Source organism: Ornithorhynchus anatinus, chromosome 9 (assembly GCF_004115215.2).
Source record: "Ornithorhynchus anatinus isolate Pmale09 chromosome 9, mOrnAna1.pri.v4, whole genome shotgun sequence".
Taxonomy (NCBI): domain Eukaryota; kingdom Metazoa; phylum Chordata; class Mammalia; order Monotremata; family Ornithorhynchidae; genus Ornithorhynchus; species Ornithorhynchus anatinus.
In genome coordinates, this window is record NC_041736.1 from 19,123,111 (window position 1) to 19,151,053 (window position 27,943).

Below are 27,943 nucleotides of genomic sequence, written 5' to 3' on the forward strand. Positions count from 1 at the left end.
CTGCTTTTCCTAATGTATTTACTGCATGCTTACTGTGTGCGGAGCACTGTTCTAAGCTCTTAGGAGAGTACAATATAACAGAGTGTGCCAATAGACCACTGGGAAGGCTTTAGCTGTGGCAGTGACTGTGACTTTGATTTCTGGGCTCAGCCATGTGAAGCTGAGGCTCTGCTCCCCTAGCCCCAGTTGGCTATCGCTTTGGGTTCTTATTGTCTGTATTTGTACCCTTCTTTCAATTTATTTTGGTGTTTTTATTGTGTCCTCTCATGTGCCTGTCATCAGCCCTAGCTTCCTCCTCAGGCTCTCAGATTGTGCGGTTCAGAGACCATGTCTAATTCTCACCCGTGTAGTCCTCCTCAGCATTTAGTAGAATGCTTTGCAAAAAGTGCTTACCACTTGGTAAACTGTAAATTGTAAGCTCCTTGCGTCTACCAACTCCGCTCTCCCAAGTGCTTAATACAGTGCTCTGCACACAATAAATATCATTGCCTGATTGAGTGATACTATTCCTGCAACATTCATTTGCCAGATTCCACATCCCTCCTCCTCCAAATCAGGTTTTCCATCTAAACTGACCACAAAAGAAATAAGAAACAGAATCAGAGGCAGGTCTAGAAGTAGCAGTGAAGGAGGAGGCATCCTTAGACCTCCAAGAAAGAAGATCTGTGTCTTCTATTAGGCACCCCACTCATGTCCTTTCTGAGGTTTGGAACCCCATACTGAGCACTTTAGCAAGGCTCTAACCAATCAAAGGTATTTACTGAGTGCTTACTCACTGGGCCACAACAAGTTTACAGTCTAGAGAGGGAGTCAAACAAAATAAATCAATCATTTATAGATGTCTACCTAAGTGGGGCTGAGGGTGGGGTTAATATCAAATGCTCAAAGAGTTCAGATCTAGCAGCAAACCAGAACCAGAGCTGGGTAAAATGGGAAGACTATCTCCCAGTTCTACCTTTATTCGTGGCTTGCTGAATTCACTAGGCCCCTTGACCCCTTTCCATAGAATTCATACCTTTCAACATATGATTTATAAATTTCTAGCTATAAAACAGCCAAGCTGGGTCCACTGATACTTCAGTAGTGTGACTTTTAACTAGGTCTAATTGCCAACCAGTCTTATGAACAAAGTGTTTTTCACCAAGCGGTGGTTTTAAGGTATCCTTAGATTTCTTATATTTACTGTACCTTCCTTAGAAATCAATTAATTAGCTTGTTACCGCCTCAAAAAAATGGCAGCTGAAATTTGCAGAAATCACTTTCAAACCTAAAATGAGGCTTACGAGAATTTACAGTTCACAGGTGGGTTAAGCTCTGACATTCTAAATTTGAAGTGAAAGTCCACTTGCATTTAGACACTCAAACAATCATGGGGATATAAAGCTTTTCTTAAGACCAGAGCCCTCCCCTATGTCAGCAATCAAGTTTCAGCAATCAAGTTTCTTCTGCCATGGTGGACTGCTGGGGTTCTATTTTCAGAGAAGAAGTGTCTCCTTTTAAATTTCCCTCAGAAACACAATTCAGGTATTTACAAGCTGACATTATTAGGACTATTTTAATTTTAGGTCTGTCAATTCCTTCTGCTCTAGTCTAAATCCACCTCTACAATGGAGAAAGAAATTGGTTCTTCCCCATGGGCTCTGTAACAGCTACATGATTCCTTCAAAGTTGAATCTTCCTAGCGGGCATTTGGGCATTTGCCCAGGGTCCCATGTGTGAACTGCATTTTTGGCAGTTTCTAGAGTGGTGGAGAGCAGCGGCAATGTATCTGGTCTATACCTAACACCTCCCCATCATCACACAGGATAAATGAGGACATGTATACATATGATCACATATTACAGTATTTGTTAAGAGCTTAGTAGGTATCAAGCACTGTTCTAAAGGCTAAGGTAGATACAAATTAATCAGGTTGGACACAGTCCCTGTCCCATATGAGGTTCAAAGTCTAGGTAGGAAGGAGTAGAATTTAATCCCAATTTTACAGATGAGAAAACTGAAGCCAAGAGAAATTTAAGTGACTGCCCAATTTAACACAGTAGACAAGTGCCAGAGCCAGGATTAGGACTCAGGTCCTCTGATTCCCAGAACTGTGCTCTTCCCATTAGGTCATGCGCCTAATGCTGGATGAGAGACTGAACAAAATGGTGGCTGGTGGGGAGGAGGAGAAGGAACAGAGCCAAAAAAAACACGCTTTGGAGGAAAAATCAGATTTTAGCAATTAATTGAATGTAAAAGCTAAAAGGCATTGAAAAGTGCAGAATGACACCAAAGTTGCAACATTTTGGGACAAGGAAGATAGGAAGGTTATCGACAGAAGAAAACCATTAAGAACTAATCACTGAATCCGGTCTTCTTTAGGCAACATCCTGAAGATTTCTTTCTTTGGCTCAATTTTCCAACTCCTGATTCAAAAAAATTTAAACGTGACATTTCAAAAGAAAAAGATTCCCCTCTATGCCACATAGTTTTGGGGGTTAAGAAACGATTTTCAATTGTGGAAACTATCTGCTCTTCTTACCTCCCACCCCCAACAATAAATGTGTAAATTTTGAGGTCTGTCAACAAAAGTACTATCTAGGAATTTTTTTTTAAAAGGGACTAGAATTTGAAGTTTTCCGCTTAAGTTTTTATTGAGCAAATCCCAAGAGTTTCACTGCTTCCACCTGACATTTTCCACCACAGGAGCTAAAATGTGCAGAGTAAATTTCCTGTTCTGCACACTTCAGTTGGTCCAAATTTATCAGAGAGAATTTTGTCTGGGAACCTGCAGAACATGGTCAGTGATAATTAGAGGGGCCAGAACACAGTGACAACTTCAATTTCAGAGGCTAACCTCTAATTTCATGTACACCCATCATACTGGATCAGAATGGTCCATACTGGATGGCACTAATTCTACAGGAGAACAGATCTATATATCAAGTTCCTATCAACACGTGAACTTTGCTTTTAATGTTCTTTTGTTTTGGAGTCTGAACACACCCAATTAAAAATCATTATGAAGTCTACAGACTGGCAAGGCAAACTGGAAAATTCAGTGGGCTTAAGCCATAGAGAACTGAAATCTTATAGTGTACCTTGAATTGTGTAAGAAGTAATCCAGTTTTCACTTACCAGTCCAACCCTTAATAGCAAGTTTCTCCCTCTCGATACACTTTCAAAATAATTAACAAGCAGTAGCTTTAAAAAAAAGAGTGACAAATGTGCCAGTGGAGCAGTGAAAAATCTTTACAGAAACCGAGTATGGATTGTATCATCCATACACAAAAGTCTTTTCAGTCATTCATAGATAATATCTTGTCATCATTAGCTCATCTTTGGACGTGGAGGGCAGTTAGCTAAGTGTGTGTGAGCAATTCCACTCCACTGTAAGGTCCCCAGGGTTAATGGCTAACTATGTGACTCTTATTGTTATGTTCCCAGAGTGCTCAACAAAATGTTCTGAACACACAGACACTCAATAAGTGCCGGTGATAATGATGACTTTTGTCCTTGCCTGACTTTGTTCAAGGGTAGTCGAACATTTCTTTCTCCTCAGTTCATAAGTTGGAAATATGACAATCAGTAACACCTAGGCGAGTATTCTTCCTTACTTTTACAGAAGATCACCCTCTAACATGAAATTTTGTGAGGCTGAATATTACCATCTTAAGCAGAAGGTCTTCAAAATTAATAATGTCTCATAAAGGTATGATAGGGACAGAGAAAGGGAATCTAGAAATGAATTTAGAGTTCAGGGCAGAATGTCAATAACAGATTCAAATTTGCAACTAGCTGCAAAGTTAGGGCTTCACTGGTTATATCAAGATCGAGGCATCGGGAAACGAACTCTCCCTTATCTTATTTGCAACGTGTCTCTTGCAAATAATTTCCTTTCAATCCTTTCCCACTGGCAATTTCACTGAAAATGGATTACAGTATGTTAAAAAAATTTTGTAAATAGTAATTGGATAAATACATTTGATAATGTTGATATTGAAATCTACTGGAAACTGCCTTTTCCATCTCGGTCTTCCTTCTCCTCTCTTTTCCAAGACAAAGAATTTTACTCACATTCTTCTGAAATGAAATGGACATTAATGCTCAAGTGTTGTTCAAAGAGTTTTGGAACTTGGAATTTTCTCACTTAGTTGACCCATCTATCTCGATTAGAGTAGAGCATTACACAGAGAAATGTTGACTCAAAAGGGAATGAAATGATCTCCAGTATACAAGCAAAAACAACTTAGATACCGTTGGAGCAACAGGAGGAAAAAATGTACAAATTCTTATCAGTTTTGCTTTATTCTGGGAAGCTCCACCAGCCAATAGATTTCCCAAGTGTGAAATAATTCTTGAATCATCAATTCTATTCAATTTCTCCAGGTTACAATTTCTTGGGCCAACTATATACAATTAAGTTTCAAAATTTCAAAAAGGAAGATGAAACTACAAAACTGATAAATAACCTCCCTCTTGCCAAATCTAATGGCTCCTACTCTATCCTAATCTTCCTTGACCTCTCAGCTGCCTTTGACACTGTAGACCATCCCCATCTCCTCCAAACCTTTTCTCACCTTGGCTTCATGGACTCCGTCCTCTCCTGGTTCTCCTCTTTTCTTTCTGGTCGTTCATTCTCAGTCTCCTTCGCGGGCTCCTCCTCCCCCTCCCATCCTCTAACTGTAGGAGTTCTTCAAGGGTCAGTTCTTGGCCCTCTTCTGTTCTCCATCTACACTCACCTCCTTGGTGAACTCATTCGCTCTCACGGCTTCAACTTTCATCTCTATGCAGATGACACACAGATCTACATCTCTGCCCCTCTCCTCTCCCCCTCCCTTCAGGCTCGTATCTCCTCCTGCCTCCGGGAAGTCTCTACCTGGATGTCTGCCCGCCACCTAAAACTCAACATGTCCAAAACTGAGCTCCTTATCTTCCCTCCCAAGCCCTGTCCTCTTCCTGACTTCCCTATCACTGTAGATGGTACAACCATCCTTCCCGTCTCTCAAGCTCGCAACCTCGGTGTCATCCTTGACTCAGCTCTCTCATTCACCCCACACATCCAATCCGTCACCAAGACCTGCCGGTCTCACCTTTATAATATTGCCAAGATCCACCCTTTCCTCTCCACCCAAACGGCTATCTTAATGCTACAGGCTCTCATAATTTCCCAGTTGGATTACTGTGTCAGCCTTCTCTCTGATCTCCCTTCCTCCTGTCTCTCCCTGCTCCAGTCTATTCTTCATTCCGCTGCCTGGCTCATCTTCCTGCAGAAACGTTCTGGGCATGTCACTCCCCTTCTTAAAAACCTCCAGTGGTTGCCTATGAACCTCCGCACGAAACAAAAACTTCTAACTCTAGGCTTCAAGGCTCTCCATCACCTTGCCCCTTCCGACCTCTCCTCCCTTCTCTCTTTCTACTGCCCACCCCGTACGCTCCAGCTTCTGCGGCCCACCTCATTCTCGTGTATTCCACCGCTGACCCCTGGGCCACATCCTCCCACTGTTCTGGAATGCCCTCCCTCCTCACCTCCGCCAAACTAATTCTCTTCCTCTCTTCAAAGCCCTACTGAGAGCTCACCTCCTCCAAGAGGCCTTCCCAGACTGAGCTTCCCCTTTTCCCTCTGCTCCCTCTCTGTGCCCCCTTCACCTCCCCTCAGCTAAGTCCCCTTTCCCCCCACCTCCCTCTGCTCCTCCCCCTCTCCCTTACCCTCCCCTCAGCACTGTGCTCATTTGCTTATTTGTATATATTTTTATTACCCTATTTATTTTGTTAATGTGATGTACAGCCCCTTGATTCTATTTATTGCTATTGTTTTTGTCTGTCTCCCCGGATTAGACTGTAAACCCGTCAATGCGCAGGGATTTTCTCTATCTGTTGCCGAACTGTACATTCCAAGCGCTTAATACAGTGCTCTGCACATAGTAAGCGCTCAATAAATACTATTGAATGAATGAAAAAATCAAACGTAAAATTACTGAGAGGTATAGTTTTATGTTGACAAGAAGCAATATGGCCTAGTGGAAAGAGCACAGTCCTGGGAACTGGAGGACAATTTGCTCTAGCTAGTGATAGACTAAATCCATTCTAATGGACAAAATGAGACTAAATTCATTGTAATAGGTTGAAAATCCTCCAAAAATTACTTCTGAATTGTAATGCGCATCCATTTACGTCACCATGTAATCACTTTAATAACCAACCATCGTTTCCAATCCCGAGTCTATCAGAATGGGTTTAGTCTCTGTTAAGCATTTACATAAACACCTAAACACTTTGGAACTCACAGTCCCTTGTAGCACTTATGCACATCTCTCTATTACTCTCTCCCATCTGAAATATATTTCAGATCCTAAACTATCCAGATTAATACAGCTAATTTAAAAAGGGAGTCTTTCACTTGAGAATAGGAAGTTTGCCACCGTGATCTAGTTGGGAAAAGACCAAGGATTAGGGAGCGATATGAGTAACTTTAATTCACTCGTGTGGGATACTGATACCTAAAAAGGTTTGCCGGTTCCCTTGAGACAATGGGAGTAGGTGACTGAAGACAGATTGGGTCTTCAGACTCCCAGCCCATATCACTTGTTGCAATGGGTCATAATCTTTATCGGGGCCATTATGTTTACCTGAAGTTTAGGGAAGTGTTTTATAGTAATATTCTACACCCTGACCATTGTCAAAATTCATCAGCTGCTATCTTTAAATTTCTTTATAAATGGGTGGTAGGTACCTTTTCAGATACAGGCGGGTTGAATGATACCGCTATCATGCTGCTTCTCTATCAAGTGTTCAATTAGTCAATTCTCTGGTGACTATTCTCCATGGCTATCCCAGTGGAGAGATACCCTTTTCACAGGTTGGTCTATTTTAGCGTGGTAATAAACTTATTGTCAGACCCTGCACATTTCTAAGTAATTCTTAGTAATATATCTCTGGGTTACCTCCTTAAAGTCTAGCACAGCAAAGATAGAATACTTGTTGGAGTTAGAGCTAATGAGAAAGGTCCCCACATGTGGTAACTCACACTACCACTGTGCATCTCCAGGGAAGATCAGTCAGGCTGAGAAGGAGTGTTCTATCACGACTTTGTTCAGAGACCATGACAGCTTAAAAGGACTCTCCTCTGACAGGGTAAGAAATGGAAAGGGTGGAAATAACTGAGACAATACTGGGTAACCTAAAAAAATGGTAATAACCATGAACTTAAAAAGCCATTTGTAAAAGAAGTAAGGATACAGATTTAGTTTGCCGGCATAGCTTGGGGGTTGGTTACTTTCTGTTAGTAACCCTGTGGTGAGGTATACTATGGCGGGAGCTGAACTCACAGAGCATCATTTCGCACCAGCTTCACGAACCGTGGTCCTTGAAAATCGTCTTTTTTTTTCCATCTAAATCACAATCAAAGATGCTTTGGGAAAAGAATTGTTCCTTCTAATAGTTCATTCATTCAATAGTATTTATTGAGCGCTTACTATGTGCAGTCTATTTGTGGCAGCTGTTTCAAAAGCGGATCTACCGTCAGCTTGCTTTCATTGTGGGGGCAGCTGGTGCTGGTGCATCACCTAACACTGAAGTTGCTATAGTGGATGTGCCAGTTTAAGATGCAATATCAGAAACTTGGTAGAACTGCATAAACCAGGATGGAGGCAGTGTCACCTTTCAGTCGGGAGGAATATGGTGGCCGTCCAGTTTTAAAATACTGTGGCTCAGTTAAAAGGAAATCAACCAATGCAGCAAGGCCTAGTGAATAAAGCACAGGCCCCAGAACCAGAGGACCTAGGTTCTAATCCTGGCTTCACCGCTTGCCTGATGTGTGACGCTGGGCAAGTCTCTGTGCCTCAATTTCCTCCACTACAAAATAAGGATTCAATAACTATTTTCTCTCCTGCTTAGACTGTGAGCCCCATGTGGGACAGGGACTGTGTCTGCCCTGATTAACCTGTATCTACCCTAGTGTTAGAACGGGGCTTGACACATAGTAAGCGCTTAACAAATAGCATTTTAAAACAAATCAAAAGAACTGAAGAACTTTAAACATCTTGATTAGCTATTTGAACTTTGAGCCCTATACCCATTCCATCTATTTGGTGTCATACCTCCATCTAAATTTCCTTTCTGGGGATTCACGCTGGGTCCCAGGACTTAGCTTGCTCCAAACATTGATGACTGTGATCCTTTCCATTTCCTGTGGGGAAGTGAGAGACTCTGTAACATCATCTTTCCCTGGCCTCCAGGGCACGGGGGGTTGAGAGGAAGGGACAGGATTGGTCGCAGAGAGTCACACGATAATTGTCGTAGACACAGCCATTATACTCAAAGTAACAAAAAGGATGAATCTGGATTAACTTCCAGTGGATTTGGTAAGATTCTGAAATCTAAGCAGCAGCAGGGCCTAGTGGAAACAGCACAAGCCTGAGAGTCAGAGGACCTGGATTCGAATCCCACCTCTGCCACTTCTCTGCTCTGTGATCTTGGGCAAATCACTTAACTTCTTTATGCCTCAGTTTCCTCATCTGTAAAAGGGGAATTCAATACCTGTTCTCTCTCCTGCTTAGACTGTGAGCCCCCTGTGGGAATGGAACTACATCCAACATGATTAACTTGTATCTACCCCAGTACTTAGATGCTTGACACATAGTAAGCACTTAAATGACATTAAAAAAAATTAATTATTATTTAAGGAGTGTTGGATTTTGAAGTCACCTATAGGAACAGGATCATCACATGTTTTAAAAACTCCCATAAAAACAAATCTAGCCTACCACAGGAGTTTCCCCAACGTCCTTGTGGAATCACCCATTAGTATTCAATCATATTTATTAAGCACTTACTGTGTGCAGAGGACTGTACTAAGTGCTTGAGAAAGTACAATATAGCAATAAGGAGTAAAAATCCCTGTCCACAATGAGCTCAGAGCCAGATCACTGAGACAAAGGTAATGCTACTAGAGAAGCAACATGACTTAGTGGAAAGAGCACAGGCTTAGGAGTCAGAGGACGTGGGTTCTAATCCCAGCTCTGCCACTTGTCTGCTGTGACCTTGGGTAAGCCACTTAACTTCTCTGTGCCTCAGTTACCTCACCTGTAAGAATGGACATTAAGACCGGAAGCCCCATGTAGGACAACTTGATTACCTTGTATCTACCCCTAGTGCTTAGAACAGTGCTTGGCACATAGTAAGCGCTAAACAATGACCATAATTATTATTAGACTGTAAGATCGTTGTGGGCAGGAAATTTTACTGTTTATTGTTGTTGTGCACCTTCCCAAGCACTTAGTACAGTGCTCTGCACACAGTAAGAGCTCAATAAATACAACAGTGAATGAATGCTTTATTTTCATTGCCTACTAGTCTGCCCTGTTGCCGTCTCTGCCCCCTCCAGCAGCTTTGTAGAAGCCACAGGACTGCAAGGCACCAGGATTCCCTTGCCCAATTCCCAACTGCTGGCGTGTCCTCGGCCCTGGGTTGTTTCATTAAGCTGTTTTAACGCAGCATGCCTCAAGCTGTATTTTTAAGGCATGACTTTGATGTCCCACCGCCTTCTCTCCCAGCTACAACTCGAAAGTTATACACTGCCAACCCCTGACCTAGAATATAAAGGAGAGGCCAAGAATGTGTCATTTTTTCTAGATTCCCCTGCCTGGTTTCTCTCAGACCCAGTCTTCCTTTATATACTGTAGGCATGTGCTTATCATCATGGTTGCTGTACCCGCTCTACCTCATGGTTCAGGCATGGATAAGTTAATCTACCTGTGGGGTTCGGAGTCCTGACGTATCTGCTCTGATCCAATTCAATCTAAGAAACCCTGAGGTGCTTGGGACTATTTGCAAAGGGGTTACCTGTCGTCATGCTAGAGATTTCAAGAGGCTCTCAAACTTTATAAACAGTGAAAACCATCACCAGCTTCATAATTTTGGCCCAACATGTCTTTTCTTTGATGTCTGGTTAGAGCTTTTTACAATTCTATTTTTTAAATGCATTTAAGATGTTTAAGAGTGGCAGAAACTTCCAATAAAAGCCATGCTGCTCCAGAATCAGGATGCTGGTCTTATTTTAAAGTGCCTGTTAAACAACAGTGCAACCATGAAAAAGAAAGTCAAGGTTTGACCAAATAGCTCTGACTAAATTCACGTTCACAATGCCATTCTCAATTGAAAGATCCTTACAGGTCACTGTCCCCTTTTTCTCTTCTTTGCACTCTAAAGCTACTTTATACTTGAGAATACTGTTTCAATCGATGTGAAACCCTAACAAGAAAAAGATGATAACTCTACCTTAATTCATATGTGAGATAAAACACTAGGGCACGAATCAAACAAGGGCCAACTGGAATTTCTCAGAATACTCCAAGATCCTTCTCTTTGAACAGTTAATGACACCTGTTTTTGTGATTCATCATAGGCATTTTTCTTCCTTTTTGGCCTATAGAAATATTATGATCATTCTCAATGCTACGGCCATATTGTATGACATGGTCTGGGATTTTACTTTCTATTTTTATAAACAGCTATCACAGAAGGAGCTCCAAACTCCTTTAGGATTTTCCTAGGTGGTCTAAATGGAAACTGGAACAGCATTAAGAATGGAAACCAAAGGAATCACTGATTGGTGTTGGGTTTTAGTGCCAAGTTCTTCCCTGTACTTCCCTCAAAGTGGAAGACGACTAGGGAAATCATCCCTTTTGAAAGCTATGCTAACTACTGCGTTGTGGTCATGAATTTCAAGTTCAGCCTAAAATACATCAAAACAGACCTCATATGAAAGCCTAAGAGCTTGATGAATGGAAAGAAATCAAACTGGACAAGTATAATGATGTCAGAGACGTAGTGTGGCCTAGTGGATAAACCACTTAATGGGAGTCAGAGGACCTGGGTTCTAATCCTAGCTTGGGCAAGTCACTTAATTTATCTGGGCCCGAGTTGCCTCATCTACAAAATGGGGATTCAATACCTGTTCTCCTTCATATTTAGACTGTGAGCCCCATGTGGGACATGATAATCTTATATTAATCCCAGCAGATAGTAAAGGGCTTGGCCCAAAGTAAGCAGTTAACAAATACTACAGTTATTAGATGAAAAGGATTTGGGCAAATCTGATGGATCCAAACCTACCTCGTGGTTACAGAACCTTGGAACTGCGGAACTAATGAGATGGACAATTACACGATATTGTCCCAACAAATAATAACAATTATGGGATTAAGCACTTACTATCTGTTAAACATTGGGTGAAAAACAGGATAGTCAAATTAGCCAGTCTCTATCCCTCCTGGGGCTCACAGTTTAAAGGGGAGAACAGGTATTTTATTCTCATTTTTCAGATGAGGAAACTGAGGTTGGAGAAGTTGGCTTCCCCAAAGTCACTCGGGAGGTAAGAGGTGACGCCAGGACTAGAACCCAGGTCTACTAAATTCCCAGTCCCAAATTCTTTTCACTAGGCCATAATACACATCTTGGCATTTTTCAAAAATAAAACAAAGTGGCATGTGCCAAAAGTTAACAAGTGAGGTAAAACAGTAAAATCCAGTGGCAGTCTATGGACTTGCCTTTATTAACTTGCAATCTGCTAGAATCTAAATTCATGGAGGGCAGGGACCATGTCATCTATTCTATTGTACATTGCCAAACTCTTAGAACAGTGCTCTGCATCCACTGAATGATCAAAAAATACCACTGAGAGATTAATTCAGAGAAGCAGCGTGGCTCAGTGGAAAGAGCCCGGACTTGGGAGTGATAGGTCATGGGTTCGAATCGCAGCTCTGCCACTTGTCAGCTGTGTGACTGTGGGCAAGTCACTTAACTTCTCTGTGCCTCAGTTACCTCATCTGAAAATGGAGATGAAGACTGTGAGCCTCACGTGGGACAACCTGATTACCCTCTATCTACCCCAGCACTTAGAACAGTGCTCTGCACATAAGAAGCGCTTAACAAATACCAACATTAAGTAATTAACTTGGAAAAATAATGTTTTTAAAAGACTACAACACGAGAAGCCATATAACCCTTTAAAAAGCAAAGATCAGATATTTGAAATCCGTAATGTTTTCCCTGATTTCCTTACCGATAATGCTCAATCATGCATAAATGAAGCCCAGCTATGTAATCCCTAAACTTCACTGTTTGTTTATTGTTATATTGTACTCTCCCAAACATTTAGTATGGTGCTCTGCACAGAGTAAGCAGTCAGAGGACTGAATGAATGAATGAATCTCAGGCAAGGCCAGGACCAGAACCAACCTCCTGATTGCCAGAGCAGTGCTTATTCCATGGGACAACAGCAGGGCTCCCAACCTGATAACATCAAATAGCGGTGACACAACATTATCATCGGTAATGATCATAATAATCACACCGATAAACCTCCTCACATCTTTTCAAGCCAGAATTAACACTTAAAGTTGTGCCTGAAAAACTCCCCTTTGCTTTCTTTCAACACATTTCTTTCAAGGGCTTGGAATGTCTCTCGGTGAACTGGAGGCTGACCCCAGAAGCAATCAAATGTTCCTTTTGTTCGTTTTCTCATTTATGCACCATTCAGGAGTCAGCTTTTCCTCGAGCTACCTGGCAGCAATTCAACGTTAAGTTTAATTCACTTTATATGAAAACTGCGGCATCTTAGAACAAAAAACAAAAAAACAAAAACCAACCAGATCATCAGCATATGGTTAAAGGAAATTCTTGGAACTATTGTGTATTTGCTTTTCAGAATCTGCTCCTGTGTACCGCTTTACGGCATTCAATATCCACGGGCAATCTTCCCGGCCTGTATGGGCAATGATAGCACTTCATTGTCCAGTGCTATCATTACAATATTGTTATCATCTGAGCTTGAGTCTGACACTTTCTCTAAGACCTTTCAGATAACCCCTTTACTAGGTTTCAGTACCAAACCATTCAGGGCAAATCTCTGCTTTGTGCTTGTCAGGCTTAATAGACTGGATGTCACTTCTGCCTGTAAAAAGTGCCCGCTCCTCAGCTGTCAGTCAGTCCTTGCGGTGTCAGCTGAGAGCGTGGCTGGAGCTGGCTGGATTAGAGGGTAGTTACCATAGCTGTCAGATTACTGACAACCTGACACCCACATTCCCAACTTCCTTTCACTGTATTTGGTTTCCATCTAACTCACTGGACCTTTCTTAAGGTGGAACCCTCTGTTGAATCAGGCCATAATCTGGCAGCACTGTGAAGAGTTGGACTCCATTTGGAATTCCTTCAAAGACCCATATTTGCAGGACGGACCTGAGCTCAGGCAAACATCTTCAACCCCATTCTTAAGGATAATCAGGAACTTTCACATTTTCTTTCCACCTCATATGAACTTTTTTTTTTTAAAGTTGCCCTGGAATTTGCATTAGGGATATCCCTATGCAGGGCACTTTCTCTGGTCTCCCCTTCCATTTTAAGAAATTTTCTCCATCCCCCTTTAATATATTCCTTTCCTGGAGTATTGTCAGCTTTAGATGCCAGCTAGATTGGGTATATACATGATTTTAGTAAATACTGTGTTTATATACAGATCATACATAATATTACTGTATCCAGTGCAAGATAAGGTCAATTTCTCTCTCTAATTTCATCAGTCATACATCTTTTCCTCTTTTTTTGCTCCAGCATATCAAGAGAAGCAGAAAAATCCTGCCTAGTTAAAATAATCCATCAGGTATTGATTAGACTTGTTCACTCATAGCCACATCAGACAACTTACAATGGTCCTTTGTAGTCTTTTCAAGACCATTTTAGGTCTATCAGTAAAATTTTGTTTCAATCTAGTAAAATTATCCAAATTAAAATGAAAAAGCATTTATTTTAATTGCTGAAAATTCAATGTTCCACATCTGTAGAAATAAATAAAGCCCAATCCCAACTCCCAAACTAAGTCTTGGAATAATTTTTCTTTTTCCATGCCAACTAGATCAAATTCCTAAATGTGAGATTGAGAGATTGTGCCCTATTAGAACTGTGGCAGAGAGTACCCTTCCTTCACTTGTCACGTGGGTCTCAATGCTTCTAATAGTAGATAAACTTTTATTAAATTGCTTAATCATTCCAACACATTGAATATGGCCAAGAGACAAACACTGTAACAAGGAGTTAATTGATTAGCTTTGGAATTTAAGTGCTTCTCCTGTGCCAAGTACTGGGGTAAATAAGAGATAACAGGTGATCATCTCCAAGTATTTACTACAGTGTTCTGTACACAATAAGTGCTCAGTTAATACCACTGATTAATTGATAGCTATACAGAGGCAGATAGATCCATAGAAGCAAGAATAAATTATACACAAAGGGAACCTTTTTTAAAAATTCAAGAATTAAAAATTAAGAGCATTCCCAGGTAGGTATCAGGACTTGGGTTCCTTACTGCACCAGGCCCTAGTGGTAGTAAGAATATAATATTATTATTATTATAATATTAAAGAGCTTATTATGTGTCCTGCACTGTATTAAACACTGGGTAGATACAAGATATTCAGGTCAGACTTCCTGTCCCACATGGAGCCTACAAGTGTAACTAAGAAGGAGACCAGATATTTAATCTCCATTCTACAGTTGAGGAACCTGAGGCATAGAGAAATTAGGTGATTTGCCCAGCAACATACAGCAGGGAATGGCTGGGTTGGAATTAGAACCCAAGGCCTCTGACTCCCAAGCTCATGCCCTTTCCCCTAGGCCACATTATTTCTCACTAGGCGATGCTAGATCTTGATAATGAACAGCCCAGCCTTCTATTCAATCCCCTATAAGTCAACCGCAAGCTTCTGCTCAGCCTGGTCTTGAAGGACCCTCCCCTACTGTTGGACAGGTGGAGTGAGACCACTCCAGGTATACCTTGAGGTCTCCAGCAGTCCCCAAATGGAGCCAACAGTGGTATAATGGCTTCTGCTGATCACCCCACTCCTGCCGGAGTCAAAGTCTGAAGACCCTCATCACTGGAGTTGTAGGAATATTGGCAAAGCTCCCCGAAGCTCATTGTGAGAAAGGTACGAGGGTCATGTGTGGGAACCCAGTTACTAGAAACATTTGTTTTATACTAGAAGAGGCCTAGAATATTTTGTAAGGATCTAACTGAGGTTCCCAATCAATCAAGGGTATTTACTGAGACCTTAGTGGATGCTGAGCACTGTACTAACTGCTTATGAGAGCACCATATAATAGAGGTGGTAGACATGTTCCCTACCAAAAAGGAGTTCGCCGTCTAAAGGGGGAGACAATGAAATTACAAATATGTACATCAGTACTGTGGGAGTGAGGGTGAGGTGAATATCAAGTGCTTAAAGGGTACAGATCCAAGTGTAGAGGGTGAACACAGAAGGGAGAGGGAGTAGAAGAAGAAGAAGCATTATGGTATTTGTTAAGCGCTTACTATATGCCAAGCACTGTTCTAAACACTGGAGTAGATACACGTTAATCATGTTAGACATAGTCCCTGTCCCACATAGGGCTCACACTTTTAATCCCCATTTTACAGATGAGATGACTGAGGCACAGAGAAGTTAAATGACTTGCCCAAGGTCACATAGCAGAGAGTGTGGTGAAGCCGGGATTAGAACCCACGTCCTCTGACTCCCAAGCCTGTGCTCTTTCCACTAAGCCATGCTGCTCTATCTCACAGCATTCAAATGTATCAGTATTTATTGAGCACCGTCTTTATGTAAAATGCAGTACTGAGTGCTTGAGAAAATACAATAGAAATAAAAAAGACATGGTCATTCCTGACTTCAAACATACTCCCCAGCTAGGCAGCTAATTAAAAGACTTCGAGGGTTCAAGACTAGATTTTTCTTCACAAGACCAAGTTCCCTTATAAAGTCCTGGTTGAATTCATTTCTGCTTCCATTCTCCCAGTCCCACTCCACCATCTGCTAGCAAGAGCAGCTGCTTCGCAAACATGACAGGTATGATTAAGGGTTCTCCAAATCTCATCTCACCCTATTATCTTATCAACTGGAAGAAGAGACTGCTCACTAGAAGCAGCAGTTGACATCTTAGATCCAATAGCTCTTCTTTATTGAACAAAACCATCAGCTCAAAGAATCAATGATATTTATTGAGCATTTACTGTGTGCACAGTACTGTACTATGTGCTTGGGAGAGTACAATCAAACCGAGTCAGTAGACACCTTCCCAGCTCACACCTGAGTTGACAGTCTTAGAGGATATGCAATATCAATAGAATAATCTTATGGTGTACAAAGATAATCATCCCTGATTAGTGTGACCTTGCACCTCACAATTCTGGCCCCATGATTAACTGGCATAGTCACAGTCCTCAAATGACTAGAAATACATAATACTTTCCATTCTATTTCCAATGCTCTAGGGATGAAGCTACACCAAAAACATTAAACATGCAATAATGTCTATAATGTCACAGCTTCTACTATGGCCAGTCCAGCGTCCTGATTTTTGGAAGCCATGACTCCCAACAATAGCAAGAAAACAAGAGTGCCTCTATAAAGAGATGATAGCCTTGCAAGCAAGCATAGACTTTTAGATTAAACATCCTTTAGCTGCTTTCTTAAAAAGTGCTCAAGCTGTGACACTAGTCAATGAAGACTAGGAAAATGTAGCTAAGATTGACACTTACTACTGAACTCATGGGCTGTCAGGAGAAAAAAGCCACAGTAATATGAATTAAGGACAGAATTCCAGCCTTGTCTTTGCTTTTGCAAGTTTGACCTGGTTGTGTCACACTCTTTCAATATAATTTTGAGCTATTTATTTATAAACCAGTTAGGTTGAAATCACTTTCAAAACATTTTTCTGAGCATTTTTTTAAGTTGTAATGAAAATGTATCAAATTTACTCATTTAACCAACAGTTTTGGTTTCATGTCCCTCTTCCTCCGTCTCTCCCTGTCCCCACAAACACTCACTACTTGTCCTTATTTGAAGTCTATGCCTGTGATAGTGAAGTTTATTTATGGATGTGTCACAGAAAAGATCACAGTGTGCCTCTCAATCGTATCCACCCCATACAAACCAAAAATTGTTCTTTGTGTTGACACAGTGTTTGCAGGACTTGGACTTACTTAAAGTTTGCATCTTTGCTCTCTCAGTCCTCTTGAAGCTTCTTTCTTCACTGTTGCACACTGGGCTGGTTAGAAGTACAAATCTATGAAAAATGCCCCTCATCTGTATTGACTGCAATTACACCTGGTCTACTACAAAAATCTAGAATACAGTTAGACTGAGCTGGCTCCCTGAGTAATGGATGCCTGAAATTTCAAAATAAGTTGCCCTTAAGCTTTTTGTCCTACTACAAACTAAGTTTGCTCAGGGCGTTTCCTAAAACAAGGAATTTTACTTAAAAGGGACAACAAAAGGTGGCAGGCTAGAGGTAACAGAAGTTCATGTAGTGAACACCATAGATATTGATGACTGCTTTTAAAAATCACCTTTACTGCTAATACCAAACTGAATATTTTGAAAGAAAAATAGGCCTTCTATATCCAGTTGGAATATCCACAGATTCATCACCATCTAATATAACCTACTTTCATCCATTTTTAACCTGAATATTTTAAGAAACATTTTTGTTGTTAGAATGGTATTTTGTCTCCTTTCCCGCCCCCAGCCAGAAGCAAAGATCAGATTATGTTTTGGGAAACCTCTGACTTTAGAAATAGAATAAGTGTTTTAAACTTGTTAATTTGTTTTATTTACTCCTTTACCTGAAAGCCAGCCAAACTAACTTTTAAAAAATGGGCTTTAAAAGAAGTGGCTTCGGGCAGAAACCTGAATCTTTTGTCTGGAGCAAATTTTTACAGCTGCTTTTAAACCCATGAAAGTGGGGTTTATAATGGAAGTGCTGACACAATCTTATCTACAATGTATCGGTGTGAACTGTACCACTATAATAAGCAGTTATTATGTATGTGTAAAAATAATGAGAGGCAGTGTCTGAAGAGAGTTAATGTAAAATGCTAAGCAATTATAGTTGGTTACATAGTATAGGTTAATATTCTTTCATATAGCTGCACTTTTTGCCTCTTTTGTCTTCCAGAACTCCTAATGAAAATTTTGAAACCTGACGGTAATGATAAGCAGCCATTCACACGTCCTTTGTGTCAAGGCTGGAGCATTAATGCTTTCCTTCATATAACATTTTGCATAGCCTAAAGCATCTATTAAAATCCTTTGTAAAATTCATGAAACAAAAGTGGTGGGTTGAGTCTAAGGGGAGAGAAAGTAAGCTGCTTATTAGCAAAAAGTCAAAAACACAGGGCCAATTACAGAGCTGAACAAGAAGGGCTAAGAAACAGCGTGGGGAGTAATTCTTTCTTCAGCCCAATGGACTCAAGCAAGAGGCAAGTTAGATGAAAAGAAAGCAAATATTCTAAGCAGTAATTAAACTAAAATGTTTGGAGTTAGAAACAGCTCTATAACAACTGAAGAAATGCTCAAGTAAAACAATTGTCAGGTTTCACAGAGATGCTAAATTGGGAGGATTTAAGGCTGTTCCCTAAAGGAAAGACTTAGGGGTAGTCAAGAGGATCTGGGAGCTCAGGAGATATGTAAAGATTCTGTTTGGTATTTCGAATGTTATAAATTAGATAAAAAAAAAATGAGCTTTTCTACTGAACAAGAAGCATAAAACTGAATAAACCACAATAAGATTGCCCTTTTTCTGTTATAAACTTGACATTAAGCCTGTCATGTTCAATGACAGCCTAACAGACCTCATTCTTTACCCTTTGGAAGTTGAAAGATTGGCAGGTGTCATGATTTCCTTAACATGAAAGACCTTGCAGATAATGTTCACCCCCCCACACACTTGTAGTTTCTCAACTCCATTCCCCACAGTTTCAGAATCATCAAGTGAGATTGCCTGAGGGCTGGAGAATTTTCATCAGTTCAGAAATATTTCTGACCCAAGAAAATCATTTACTGACCAAAGAAAATAGAACTGAAGCAGCAGGTTCATTTTTTACCGAAACAGTCACAACCTAACCAGTACTTATAATGATGGGTCATTTCTGTACCAAAGACGACTACATAATATGGGTACGTTCCTTGGGAAGACGAATCAAACTAGGATAGCTTGAGGCGGAAGCAGGAGCCTCTTAAAAAATTTTTCCTCCTAACAATCTAAAAAACCGCCTCAAACCTCAAACCTCTTTCAGCACCAAGTTTTATGCCACTATTAGTTCGCTCTACATTTAAAAGTATTGATCCAGGATTTCCTCTGAGGATAGGGCAAGGTCTACTTTTCGGGCAACTGGGGGCCCAAAATAGGAATTTGACACTTCTTTCATTCAACAGCTCTGGTTGTTGACCAGATGCTAACCACTTAGCAGACTGGCTTGATAACAGAAGAGAAACCCACCTCTGGGCATTTTTCAACAAGTCAAAGAGAGAGATTTTTAACCTTTGACCCTTTAAAAGTTTTGTGAGTTTTTTTGCAACAGCTTCAATGGTCCAAATAATTTCGGCATGCCACGTTAAAAAATACAGAACAGTGATCAAAATCAATTAATAGTCACTATTTCAGTTTAGTACCTTGCTCACTTTTTTCATTAATACTTCAGCAGTTTATTGGGGCAAAACCGGTCAGGCCTATCCCACCATTAGGCTAATATTCATGAATTCTTACCATTGGCATTTAATTAACCCTTTCCATTTGTCAAAGTGTGTTGCATTTTTGGAGTTGGTACTCTGTAATGTCAGACCAAGAATCGGGGGGGGGGGAGAAGTTGAGGGGGGAGGGGATTGGCTTGGAATTAATCAATTTAAGCAGCAGGTTCAGAATCCAATACATTGCTCAGCCTTCTCCCTATTTGTGGTGTTGGATTATCCATGGTGAAAAGAAGGGAACGGATGGCTCTGCTTTGGGTGAAACATTCACTTTAGGGAGGCAGTGAAGACCTAAATGGCATCCACACAGCCTGAAAAGGTCAATGTGCTACCCAAAGGTAAGCTATTTGCAAACTGCCTATTCACTAACAGGGACTGTCCCATCTTATTTCATAAAAGAAAGATACTTTTGCGGTTATGGTTTAGTCATGAAAATCTCAGGTGCAGTGAAATGTTTCATTTCCCCCAAAAAATATCTGGAAAGGAACTGATCTCCAGTCCTGGAAACTCTTGCCTGAATTTCACAACTGGATGGCGGGAAGAATTGCATTTGGATAACAAAGGACAATATTTGCCCTCTAACACACAGTTCCGGTAAAATAAAGCAGAACTGCTTATTCAACTTAAAATACGCTTTTCCCCTCTCCCAAGAAAAGCAATAATTCCTTTGAGATTTCTTAAAAGGGCAAGGGATTGAGGGGGTGGAGAGAGACTTTCTTCCTCCTTGCATCCCACTGTTAAACTGCATTATCATACTAATCGAGAGGGGGGAAAAACACCAAAGTATCTGCAGGCTTTCCAGTCACCCTCTTTTGCTACCCTCTCCAAATGGTAAGCTTGCCTAGAAGCCCTGATTCTGCCTTCCCTCTGGAAAGGTCACCAGAGAGAGAGGGCCTTGGACTGGACAAAAATATCATGAAGAAGGTCATGCCATTAGGAGTTTATTTACCCTTGCTAAAAGTGGATGGGTTAATAAGAACAGTCTAAATGTGACTAGAATCACTCCTAATAAGATGTTTAGGGGCACCTCATTTCTAGTACATTTCAAAATAACTTCTCTGGGATGGTAAAAATGATAATCTATGCCTTGCCAAGCACCTACAAAATTCTCCAAGTATTATCTCCCAATAGTTTCACTAACATGTTAACCTACTTACAGCAATTAGTGCTTCATTAGTAAGGCTAACTAACTGTTGCTGTGCCCTGTAATGATTTGCCAGGCTTTCCATATACAAGTGCATAATCAATGTTTTCCAATTACTGCTATAGTGCAACCACTATTTCAAATAAACTAGATAATAATACAAACCCATTACTGGAGCTGAAGGAGCAGAGGCATTTAATTGCAAGACACTTCTCCTCAGCTTTTAAAATTTTTCACACTAATGAAGTGTCATACAAAAAAGTTGTATTGATTTTTCCACCACATGGCTTCAACCACAAATATGTAATTATCCCTTTTATATCTAGCTGGGGGATTAAAATAATCTATAGTATATAGCCTTTACTTATCCCTGATGGGTTTAGTAGTACTTTTACCCTTTTCAAAATATGCAGCCATTTGATGAATGAACTTTAGGCAAAATGTTGCTTTATCTCCTTCAAATCTGTGCTTTTAAAAGTCAGTTTGTGTGCAAGCATTGGAATGTAAAGTTGTGCACTTTTAAAGCCTCAAGAATACATTTGAGGTAATTTAATTTTATTGATAGTATTTCAGGCACTGTCTCCACTGAGGAAATCAAGGCTGCTAATACACTGCTGCAATATAAACAGCCCCAAAATGTGCACTTCTCTAAAGTTACTTTTTATTCAGATCTAAGATTTTGCTAATCATGTTAGATTTTTGCACAAACAAAGCTTAGTCTTGGCATTAATTAGACCAAATTCATTCCCTGATCTTCAGAAGAAATATAGCAGTGATTAATTTGCATTACATTCCTTATTTTCTCCACTCATCCTGAGCACTAGAGTTTTAAAAAGTCTTTTTATTAGGAGAAGTAAGGACAACAGACATAAAATGAGTCTTATTGAGATCAAGAACTTGTTATGAGTAAAGGGCTTTTAAAATACTAGTTTGTCTTCCTTGATCTTCATATACATAAATAGGCCTTGTTAATTTTTTTTTTTTACTGAAAATTCTTTTTGATATGTCTTAATACTAGTTTGGCTGTGGTCAGGGTTAAAATGACTTAAAAGAGAAAATAACAGCTGCAAAGGTCTTGTTCTTAATATTAATGTGTCAAAAACTGTATCTCCAATTAGTTTCGCTAACATGTAAACCTACTTAGAGCTATTTGTTTCCCAGATGCTGAATTTACTGCCTCTCAGTGTTTTGTGGCTTATCTATTTTAAAGAAATGAATGGAAATTAAAGCATTATTTTTTCTGATGAAAAAATATTGTCAAGGTGGATGCCTGAAAACGCTGTGAGTAGATGGCAGAAACTGTTAATAAAATAATCATCTATTTGCAGTCACTTAACTTTATTTGGGTTATTTTGTTCAGTAGCAAATACTGGAATTCGGTAACTGCTGATAGCTGTGTTTCTATTTCAAATTTGAGAGCAGATTGAAAACTATGCTGTACTTGAGAGAAAATTGCTTTTTTAACTAGGCAAATCAAAACCTCAAAACAACATTAAATATTAGTAAATGCAAATGTCCACTACACTGAACTTTCACACTATATGCTTTACAAAATGTATTTTCTAACTCTTCATGTTACATAGTCAATAGTACCAAATAATCGGAGACGCTAAAATAAAATAAGCAAGAAAATCACAATGAAGCATAACAAGAACTAACAGTTTGTGGAGGAATACAGTCCTTCAGTCTGATTTCTTGGAAGTACAGATAGGTAAGAAGAAGATAGCTAGGTAGCTAGAAAAAAAAAATAGGTAAAAATGGACAAGCTTAACCCCAGTGATTTTTGCAATCCATTCTAATAGTGAAATACACAAATATATTTAGCCCAAATAATGGTCCTGGAATATGTTATTTTCTTTGTTTTCATCTTCTGAATTCATCTGCTAATCTCTGACCCTGTTTTTTCTTCTTTCTCAGCTCTACATTCAAGTGTCTTTGGGACCAAGTTATCCCAAGCATAACCATTTCATAATTTTAAAGTTTGGTTTGATTTCATATACTAGCTTCATCTCCCTATTATTGCCATAGCCCATATAATGCATTTTGCTGCAGTTAAAGGGAAAAAAAATGAGTGTATTAAAAACAGATCATTGGGAATTGTTGGAAAGAAAAAAAAGTAGATTTTCTGTCAACCAGAAGGAATAATAGAAGAGACACCGAGACTTCAACCAAAAGAACACATGTGGCTGGTGGGAGCACGCATGTTTCCAGGATAATAAAATGCCATTACCTTGACCATTGACATGAAGCCATCAGAGTCATATTTATTGATGAAACTCTCAGCTCCCAATCTGCTGCGCTGAATGAACATCATACAGCTGTCAGCAAAGCCCGAGCACAAAAACGATGATAGCCTGTGACATTTTTCTTTCATAATTTATGAAAACAAAAGATCTTGAAGGGTGTAGGACACCAGACGAGTAATTTTAGGACTCTCTAGGAGGATCAGCAATATAGATTTAAAAATGAGAAACCTGTTTGAGATTTTGTGGGTTTTAGCAGCATCAACTGCAAATAAAATTTTTAATCTGTGCAGCCATTGTTTTAAAGATTCAGAAGCAGAGATGATATATATATCACCTCACAACACTAAGCTATTAGATAATCTCAATAACTTCTGTCTTCACATAATTTTCCAAATTTACACTGCATATGATATATGAATATGCACACAAACACAGGATACTGCATTCATTTTATGGAAAATTAAATACAAAGGCCATCAAAATGAAATTTAATTCTGCTGATTCAACAAACCATGTTTTGTGAACAAGGTTATTATTGGGTTGCTAGAAAATCCAATATTATTAAAACTGCAAACAATATGCTTACTGTGAAATAGACAAACTCTCAGCCAATTGTCATACCAGAGTTCACTGAGCCAATAGCGGCATCTTTTATGACTAAGTGTAGATAGAAAATATTTTTTATTCTAATAGCAAATGACCATGCTATTATTAAATCTAACAACATTACAGAGTTTTCGTGCACATAATATAAACTACACTAGGCTCTGCCATAAAACATTTTTTTTAAAACTCTATGTTTGGCTGGATCAGTGTAAGGACGTTAGAGGACGATCATCGAACGAGAGCCCGTTCAGTTAGCGAGAACTGGAAGAAGTAACTTGTATGCAAGTGAGTGCTCAGTCCTGGAACAAAAGCAATCTTCAACATGAGTTTTCTTTAAAGAGTGGATATATTGGAAACTTTGGATAAAGAGGAATGCTTTTAAAGTCCAATAATACCTGATGGCCACTGAATTTTGCTCGCAGGTTGACAAAACCTAACAGGATCTCATAGAAACTACAAGCAGGTACCCCATTTGGTGAAATGGAACACCCAGGAGCAGCATGGAGGAGCACAGAGTCTAGTGGAAAGGGCATGGGCCTGGGAGTCAGAGGACCTGGGTTCTAATCCCAGTTTCATCACTTGCCTGCTCTGTGACCTTCGACAAATAACTGTGCCTCAGTTTTCTCATCTATAAAATGGGGATTCGATACCCGATCTCCCTCCTACTTAAGACTGGAAGCCCCACGTGGGACACGGATGCTGTCCGAGCTGAATAAACCTGTATCCACCCCAGAGTTTAGAACAGTATTTGACACATAGTAAGCACTTATGAAATGCACACTGAACAGATATGAGCACCAGAATCAACTCAAAATGAGTTGCAACAGCTAATGTGAAAGTGGAACTGCCTTTTTTTAGAGTGGAAGATCCTTATGGCCAGGGAATGAGTCTCATGCTTATGCTGTGCTTTCCCAAATGTTTAGAACAGTGTACTGCACCCAGAGGGCACTCAGTACAGACCACTGTTACCATGAGAATCAGTCTATTACTCTCTTCTGGCCTGTAACCCTTAGCTTCTCAGATGCCGAACGTGTCTACCAACTCAGTTACACTGGACTCCCCCAGGCACTTAGTACAGTGTGTTGCACACAGTAAGCACACAATAAATACCACTGATGGAATGATACCACTCAATGTCAAGGCAATTCCCAAATGTGCTCTCTACATCGCTCTCAACTCCATCCCTTCATTCATGCCATTCTTCCAGCATGGAATGTTCTCCCAAATTTGACTCACAACAGCCATCTCCGTATTTACAGACTTCTTTTTGGTTCGTATTTATTGAGCATTTACTGTGCGCAAAGCACTGTACTAAGCACTTGGGAGAGTACAATATAACAAAGGCATATTCCCTGCCCACAGTGAGCTTAAAGGCTAGATGGGGAGACAGACATTAATATATATAACAAATTTACAGATAGCCTAGTGTTTGGCGTTTGGTAAGCACTCAAACACCACAACCACGAACCACCATCATCATTGGTACCCAGTAAGGGCTTGACCACCACCACCACTGGTCCTGCGAGGGATCCCCAGGGGGAGTCGAGCACATACCGAAAGTTCATTCTCCTGAAAGTTCACCACCTCCAACGTGATATATTGTTATACTGCATTCTCCCACACTTAGTACAATGCTCTGCACACAGTAAGTGCTCAATAACTAAGACTGATTGATTGATTGCCCAAGGTCACTCAGCAGGCAAGTGGCAGATTGAAGCCAGGTCCTCTGACTCCCAGGCCCGTGGTCTTTCCACTAGGGCACGCTGTTTCTCAAGCCCTTTACATATCTGATTGATCTTTCCCTTCCACTCAAAGCTTTTCAGAAGCTGTGCTTACGATATTGAGAAGCAGAGACAACTCACAACACTTGATGACGCTTTAAAGCTTTGATTTCACTCCACAGTTTTTATTTTAAAAACAACACAGTGGCAGAAAATCTTGCAAAAATCCTGACTTTCACTAGTGAAGGCAAGCCTTGTGGGGAAGTCTTCTTTCCAGGTCCAGTGTGAGCAATTGTATTTATGGAATTTAAAGAGTCCCCAAATCTGCTTTTCTCCTCTGAAGGAGGATAGGTAATGGCCTCATTCCCAGCAGAAATGATATATTATGCTGAAACTTATTAACGGTCACAATAATGTACTGTACTATAAAAAAATCTGCAGTGACTGTACCCCCCAGTGATTAAATAAAAGGACACAGAGTAGAACAAGTAGAACAACAGTAACTCCAGGATATATAGACAAACGGCAGTTCGGATGAAATTAGATCTCAGTACGACTTATTGTTTCTGAGGTTTTCTGCCGGTTGCCCCTTTTATGTGAGCGCACATTTTGTTTTTATGGATATTAAAACATTTATAACTGTGCAAGGTCAATGCAGAAAGCTTGCATCAGGGTGGAAACTGCACAAGTAGACACCAGGGATGGATTAAGTAAGCCCGGGAGTAGCTAAAATGAACATCATGACAGTGGCTGAGGCTTCACAGCATCAAGCCGCTTGTGTCAAAGTGGCAGCCAGGAGGAAAGGTTGAAACACACAGAATCTGGCCCATTACAGGATAAGGCTGGTGGAAGACAAGTGGGCTAAGAGTATTGTTGAAAGACCTTAAATCAATAATTCTAGAGCTCTTTTAGGCCAATGACCGGTTCTAGAAGCACACACACACACACACACACACACAAAAGACATGGACAGCGTTTGAATCAGCAAAGTATTATGGACTTTTAGTTCGATAAAGACAGCATGGCCTGGCGGAAAAAGAATGGGTCTGGGAATTAGAAGACCTGGGTTCTAATCCCCACTCCACCAAGTGCTGGCTGTGTGACCTTGGAAAGTCGCTTCATGTGCAAAACTGGGATTTGATACCTCTTCTCCCTCCTACTTAGACTTTGGGTCAACCTGATTGCTTTTTCCCTAGGCACTTAAGCCAAAATACTATTATTATTACTTATTGTATTACTAGTATTACTATTATAACACAGTAATAGTAATAATAATAACAATGATAATATTAAGATTGGATATTGGCCTGCCAACAGTAAGCCCTAGGACCAACTATGGATCTGTATCAGTGATCGAGAGTCAAATAGTATCCCTGAATTCTGCTTCCTAGGCAGTACTATTCAGCAATGCAAGGATGTACAAAGGGCTTGTAAAATTAAGAAATAAAGCATGTCCTTCAGGATACTAAAAGAACACAGTGCTGGTGGGACATTAAGTTTCAAACTGGTCTTTAGAGTAACTGTAATACCTAAATGAGACCCAGCCAAAGTCCTGTATCCCATCTGACACTGTGTCCAACCACATAACCTGGATTCTAACACTGCCCTTAGAACAATGCTAAGCACATAAAAACCACTTAAATACCAATATTAATTATTATTATAGAACAGTTCCAATTAATCCTGCTTATCTTCAATCATAAGTGGTTATCGAACATCAAATGTGTATAAAGCATTGTACTAAGCCCTTGGGAGAGTATTATAAAGTCATCAGACAAGATTAACAGCAAGTGGCAAGACAAGATCACACACAAATTCCTGGAACACTGGCATCGGAGTTCTGCATTTGGTATTCATCACCCACTCTCAGCCCCGTAACACCTACATACATACCTATACATTATTTATATTAATGTCTGCCTCCCTTTGAGACTATAAGCTCATTATGGGCAGGGAATGTGTCTACCAACTCTGAAACATTGTACTCTCCCAAGCACTTGGTGTACAGTGCTCTGCACACAATGAGCGCTCAATAAATACCATGGATTGATGATTGATTCTACTTGTTACATCACACCTTCCCTGGGTGAGACATGTGAGAATGGATGTCAGAAGAACAAATTGAAGTAAGAGATAGTAAACCAGAAGCTATATTTTGGTATAAGCTTTGACATATGCGGAAGAAAACTTGGTTAAACAACAATAGAAATGAGTGACTCTTTGGGGACAGATACTTTGAGATGATCAAGACACCAAAAGGGAGAAACAGAACAATGTCAGGCACTATGTGTAGCAAGGGTGACAGAACAGCAAGGTCAAATCAAGGGACAATCTTTACATGTGCCTGAATTGGCTTAGATTGTAGGTCAGACATTGGCCTTATCAGTCTCGCGCACACAGAAAATTCCTATCAGTACCATATTTGAATAATAATAATAATGTTGGTATTTGTTAAGCGCTTATTATGTGCCGAGCACTGTTCTAAGCGCTGGGGTAGACATAGGGGAATCAGGTTGTCCCAAGTGGGGCTCACAGTCTTAATCCCCATTTTACAGATGAGGGAACTGAGGCACAGAGAAGTGAAGTGACTCGCCCACAGTCACACAGCCGACAAGTGGCAGAGCTGGGATTCGAACTCATGAGCCCTGACTCCAAAGCCCATGCTCTTTC